Source organism: Callorhinus ursinus, unplaced genomic scaffold (genome assembly GCF_003265705.2).
Source record: "Callorhinus ursinus isolate GAN/ISIS: 27379988/994484 unplaced genomic scaffold, GSC_fseal_2.0 scaffold14, whole genome shotgun sequence".
NCBI classification, from domain to species: domain Eukaryota; kingdom Metazoa; phylum Chordata; class Mammalia; order Carnivora; family Otariidae; genus Callorhinus; species Callorhinus ursinus.
Genome location: NW_027397076.1, coordinates 9,587,667 through 9,593,674, shown reverse-complemented (window position 1 = coordinate 9,593,674; position 6,008 = coordinate 9,587,667). Strand labels below are relative to the sequence as shown.

Here is a 6,008-nt window from a genome sequence, read left to right as displayed (position 1 = left end):
AAGCTTGCAAAACTTCTTGGGATCCGACTGAATACGTACCTCTGATCGCTAATTAAGGAGACCAATACTGTCAGGTCAACCCCTATAACAGTCTTCAATGAGACTGGACTCGAGTGACTTAAAAGTGCCATGTCAGTAGTGACTTAAAATTGTAAGTGCAAACTAGTTTTTTTGTAGATCAAATTCAGGCATTATTTGTATGATGACTTTTTTTTTTTTTTTAACAAATTGGATTCTGTGAATATTAAGTTTTATCCGTTCTGGAAATTTAACATGGTTTAACGAGAATGCTCCAAACCTGTCACATTAAAACCCGATCATTTTCTGGTAATGGCTTGAAAGTCAGGTACTTGAAGCTTCCTTCTAGACTTTGCAGGCCTTTTTTGTTTGGCTTCCTGTCTTATTCTTCAATATAAATATTAATGTTAAAGCTTAAAAATGGTTTATCAGCTGAGTATATAAGTAGAATTCTTGAGACAATATTAGTCATAAAAGACACTTGGAGGATTGTGTAAAGGGAAGGAACCTAGTGGAAGGTGGAAGGTAAGGACCTTCATTCTGTTCAGACCCATTTTACACACATGCCAAAACCTACCTATTCTTTTGTCCCTGAGATCCATAAACACTCAATAAAAATAGACACATTGTACTTCTATACAATAGAATACCTCTGAACAATACACTACTTGCCTTTGAAATTCATTATTTACGCCCCCCCCAGGTCCTCTTACTGTGTTTAACTCAAGTAACTAGCTTCATCATTCCTTTCTATAGGAGTATAAGTGTGACATCTTCCTGTCTTGCATGACCCATATTAATCTTTCTTGAAGTCTATTAACTTGCCTCTTGAAAATGTCCACTCTTCCTTTTCACTACTAGTACTCTATTTCCAACCATCATCATCTCTCACCTGATTTACAACCAGCTTCCTAATTATGGGTTACTTGCATTTACTGTGGCTGGATCTGTAGTTTTCCACACCAGATTGAGTGACTTTTTCAAAAATGCAGAGCTAATCACATTGTCTTCATGTGTAAAGCCCTTTAGTGACTTTCATTGTTTTTAAGAGAAACTAAAATCCTTAACCTGTTTGGGTCCCTAGTTACCTTTCCAACCTCATCCCCACAGTGTGTTTTGGCATTCCTTTCTCCCCTAATTACTCTGTTCTTTCTGTACTGCTTCAAGTACGTGGCTTTTGGTTATGATACTTTCTCTGCTTGAAAATGCACTTCTTTTCGTTTTCATCCAGTTACTACTGCCTGTTCAGTTCAGGGAAGACTTTCCTGGTTAGGAGAGATTCCTAACAGCATTGCAGAGTTGCCATATTTATTAATACTTAATAAATTAATGAGATGTTTCTCATGTAATACTGTGTAAGTGCTAAATAAATGTTTGTTCAATGAATTCGTTCGGTGCTTACTAAATGTCCTAGAAATTATATTAAGCATTTTATGTATCGTCCTCCTTAATCCTCCCAACAGCCACTTGATATATTTGGGTGGCATGTCCCCCTTCTTATGGATTAGAAATAGTGTTAGGGAGATAGTTGGTGGTCCCAGTGCTAGTACGTATTAGAACAGGCATTTAAAATCAGGTTTCCTTGCCACTGAAGATTGTGTACTTAATCACATAACATTTAATTCTCACACTGTGCATCAGAACACCTGGGAAGCTGCTCAAAATACAAATGCCCTGACTGCACTTTATAGATTCTGATTACAAAGTTCTGAAATAGTAGGTAGGCATCTATGTGATTATCAAGTTGTCCGGTCATTTGGATGTTACTAGATGTATTTAGATGTTCATCAGTGTTTGAAAACCATTGCCTTAGACAACAGTTCAGTGCTTTATGAGTTTCAGTTTTCACACATTCACTATATTTCAGATTTTGTATGTTCTTAAAGGAAGGAAGAACTGTAGACCTAAGGAAGTGAGCCTAGTGGTCATTCTAATTTCCTACCCAGTTATTCCTTCTCCCCCTTCTCCAGCTGAAGGGGCTGAATAGTGAGATGCTGCCCCAATGCTGCTACTTTTTTGAAATTATGGTAATTTTAAGAATCTGTTTTGAGTTGCTAGTAAAAACTACGCTAAGTACGTGGGCTTGAAGTGCCTTCAGAAGAGCTGGATGTGATCTCTCCTCAGATCTTATTGTTCAGATTACTAGTTCGATATTAGAGCATATGTTGCCTTATAATTTCTCATGTTGCTTTTTTAAGTCTTATGGTACAATGGCCTTAAGTTTGTAAATAGTGATAGAATGTTTTACTTCTTGTTTCTCCTACTGCACCTAGTATGGTGCTTTATATGTAGTAGGTAACCAGTAATTTGTTGAACACACGTGTGCATCACTGTTCATTCCTAAGGCTCTTTAGTGTTTTGTGTTTTTCTTAAATAGGTTTGTCTCCTGTAAGTAATCTGTTCTAGCTCAACTGATAATTACTAGATACTTTTTGTAGTTGTAAAGAGAATGGTTTTACTCGGCTGGTGTAATCTTTGTTTTCTGAATGAGATAAAACATGATGGAAAGGCCAGTGTTAACCATTTTTTTGAAAACTATCTTTTTAAAGCTTATAGTATTCTCTGAGTGCTCTGACAAGAAACAAAAATGTATTTCAAGAATAAATCTCAGAATCATCTTACTTTAGATGTAAATAGATAAGCACTGCATATGGGAACGTAAGGTATGACATTTTCCCCAAATTTTATGAATCACTTTGCCAGAAGTATTTGTGTCATGTTAATGTAATTCTTATTTTGAATCACAAAATTTCATTTTATGAGTACTTAGCTATATAAATCACTGTAAAGTGGTATTCTTTTATTTTCAGGCATTAACATAGAAAGAAATCTCAGACTCAAAACAAACTATTTTGAATTCATTGGTATTCATTTGTATTGTTCATTAGTGGTCAGTGTATATTATTTTGTGCTTATTGAAAGCCTAGTTTCTGCTGGGTGCCATGAGACTAACAAGTACTGAACATAATTTCATTATCAGATGTAGTTATAGTAACTATTTTATTTGCATTACAGTATTTCCATAATACATAAATACATAAATGCAAACTAATTCTACTTTTTAATATTTTATTCTTGGGGAAGTAAGGGACTCTTTACAGTTGTGTTACTTAAAAATGCAGGATTTTTTTTTAGCATAAATCTAATTTTACCCACTATATTCCTGCTATCTCTAGAGTTTATGAATAGGCAGAACTGAAGGAATTGCCAATTCCTTTCAGCTACCTGCCATTAGGTGCTGTAACAGTCAACCCACCTTCTGGCAGGTGCATGTAAAATCAAGTTTGCATCAGATTTACCTTCTGGTTCTACCAAAAACCAAGTGATGGCTGAGCCAGATGGTAGAGAGATAGTCTTGGAATCATAATTAAGTTGTCCCAAATCTTATTTTGACTGAGATTTAGGAGGGAAAGATGATTGAATTTCAAGTGAATTCTGCTAAATGGTGTACAAGGGGGAAATGGCTTATATGAATGGACATTTCTGTCATTTATAGCTTTGTCTTTGGAAAAGATAGGTTTTCTTCAACAATCAAGTGAGAATTTGAAAAGCTATCATTTTAAGAAAAGATATTTGGACTCATATAAGATTTCTTTTATGTCAAAGGGATGTTGCTAATAATTCAAAATCTCATTTAAGTTCAGGTCTTCTTTTAAAAATTCTTCCAGTTCATCTGTCTTTAGCCTTCTGTTACTTTCATGATATTCTTGGGTCTCCTTGACTAACCTTTTTCAAGGTTACAGACTTAACTGCTGTACTGCTTATAAGCTCATGGTACCCAAAGTTTTGTCTTCAATCAAGACTTTTTTTCAGAGTTTTTGGCCTATATATCTAAAAACCTACTACATGTATCTCCATGTGAATGTCATTCAGGCATCTCAACTTCAACATGTCCAAAATTGAATTCTTCCTCTCACAAAACCAAGAGTTGTCTCCTCTAAGTCCTGCCTGGGTAAATAGCTTCACCCTCCACTTAGACTCTGAAATGGGAGACCTGATTGGGATTCCTAGTTTTGTTCCTTTTCTTTATCTAATTGGTCACTAAGTTCTCTTAGTTCTAACTCGTACTTGTTTCTTACTTTTTCCTTTCTTTTCCTTCCTTACTATTACCTTACTTGAGCAACCTCTCCCTCTGTTAAAATTTGTTTAAAATTTGACCTATAGTACATAAAAATACATAGCAAAGTTTAATATGTAATTATAAAATAAATATCCACATAACATCTTTGAAACACCCCCTCTTCCCACCATCTCTTCCTTGTCTTCCCTGTTTCTAATTCCAAGTGTCCTTTCCTTTGTCTTCTTGCTTTGTATACATTCTAAATTATCTCTATCTGTATCATCTATATCTATCTCATCCCTGAACTACATATTGATGTTTTCTTCAGTTTTGCCATATTCCCTGCTTCCACTCCTAGTATATCTTTCATTCTGCTTGATAGAGTGATTGATCTTACTCATGCTTGAAACCCTTCTGTGGCTTATGGCTTGATGCTTACTACTAATTGCTCTTGGTGATCTGGCTTTTCTGTTTCTTTTACCATATTTCCCTGTTCCCTCCAGCTTTTATCGGAATTGCTTTGTTTTTACTTTGTATTTATTTCTATACTTCTCCCTTTCTCTGTCTACGCCATTCCTATTCACCTTTAGAGACATCTGTAGCATTACTGTTTTGCTAAAACCTTCTTCCCTCTGTTCCTGGTTTTTGTTTGTTTGTTTGTTTTGTTTAGACTTTGTATATATATTTTGTAGATTTTATCACGTGGGCTAATGCTATAAGACTTTGTATATATATTTTGTAGATTTTATCACGTGGACTAATGCTGTGGTTCGTTTACTTCTCTGTCTCTTGCCCCTTTGATGGTAAGATCCTTCATGGCTAATTTTTCCTTCTTTCTCCCACATTTCTTATATAGTATCAGGTACACAGTGGGTTCTCAATAAATATTAAATAATTTACCAGGTGAATTTCCATGTCTATTCCTACCATGTGTACGCTTTACTGTTGGCTCTGTTTGGGTGACTGAAGAGCTTCTCAAATTTGAATATTACCTCTGAAAGTATCCTTTGTTTTCATACTGAGCTATTTGTAGTTCTCAAATCACATCATGGTCTTTCTCCCCTACTATAGCATGGTATGTACTTCTCTGTTAATTGCTGTAAATCTTTGCAGATCTGAGTCCATTGGCTACAGATTAAGTCCCTAAAGAGCAGAAATGTTTCCGTTTACATCTGTATTCCCAGTGTATAACTAGTGCATGGCATATAATATGTAGCTACTCAGGCAGAATTAGAGGAATGGATATGTAGGTTTTAAATAGGGTTTTTATCTCCCTTCACCTCCCCCATCAAAATCAGCAGCAGATGTTCATAGAGAACAATTTGGCATAGCAATAAATATTTTCACAATGCCAATAGCAACATTTTCTAACTGCTTACAGAAATGCAGCATTAAATTAAAAAGGGAGAGTCTCTATTTCTGTTTACAGACAGTTCAAATCTTTCATAGAAGTAGGTCATATTTATATAAATATAATTTAATTAACAGAGAAAACTGGATACAAACTAGTGCTACCTTAGTCCACTGGCCTTCCAAATATTTTTGCTTGTGTGTTCTAAATAATTTTGAAAAACAATGTACTCCTTTGCACGTTTTTAAGTTGATGGTATCTAAAAATTTTTCGTCAAGGGTTTTGATAGTTCAAAAGGATCTAATTTCTAGGTTGTTGCATATTGTGTATGTTTTACTTTTATCAAAACCTTGGAGTTTTTGCTTATTAATTGAAATAAACTTATTCTTATACATCCATATGACAGCCATCTTATTTCTTAATTGTAATTTTGTGATAGATAAGGCATGGGGTCTTGTTGTTAATATCTGGAAGAAATAAAGCACAGCCTTTTTCAGTATTTTTTCCAAATTTCTTTTGGCTTTATTTTTTTTTAAGGTTTTACTTATTTATTTGACAGAGAGAGAGAGTGTGTGTGAG

The 6,008-nt window shown here is 34.7% G+C and overlaps 1 protein-coding gene across 4 annotated transcripts in view; it reads left to right on the top strand.

The window, feature by feature from the left end:
* SCYL2 (SCY1 like pseudokinase 2) overlaps positions 1-6,008 on the top strand; it is a 60,593-nt gene that overhangs the window by 858 nt on the left and 53,727 nt on the right. The gene's annotated exons all lie outside the window — the stretch shown is intronic.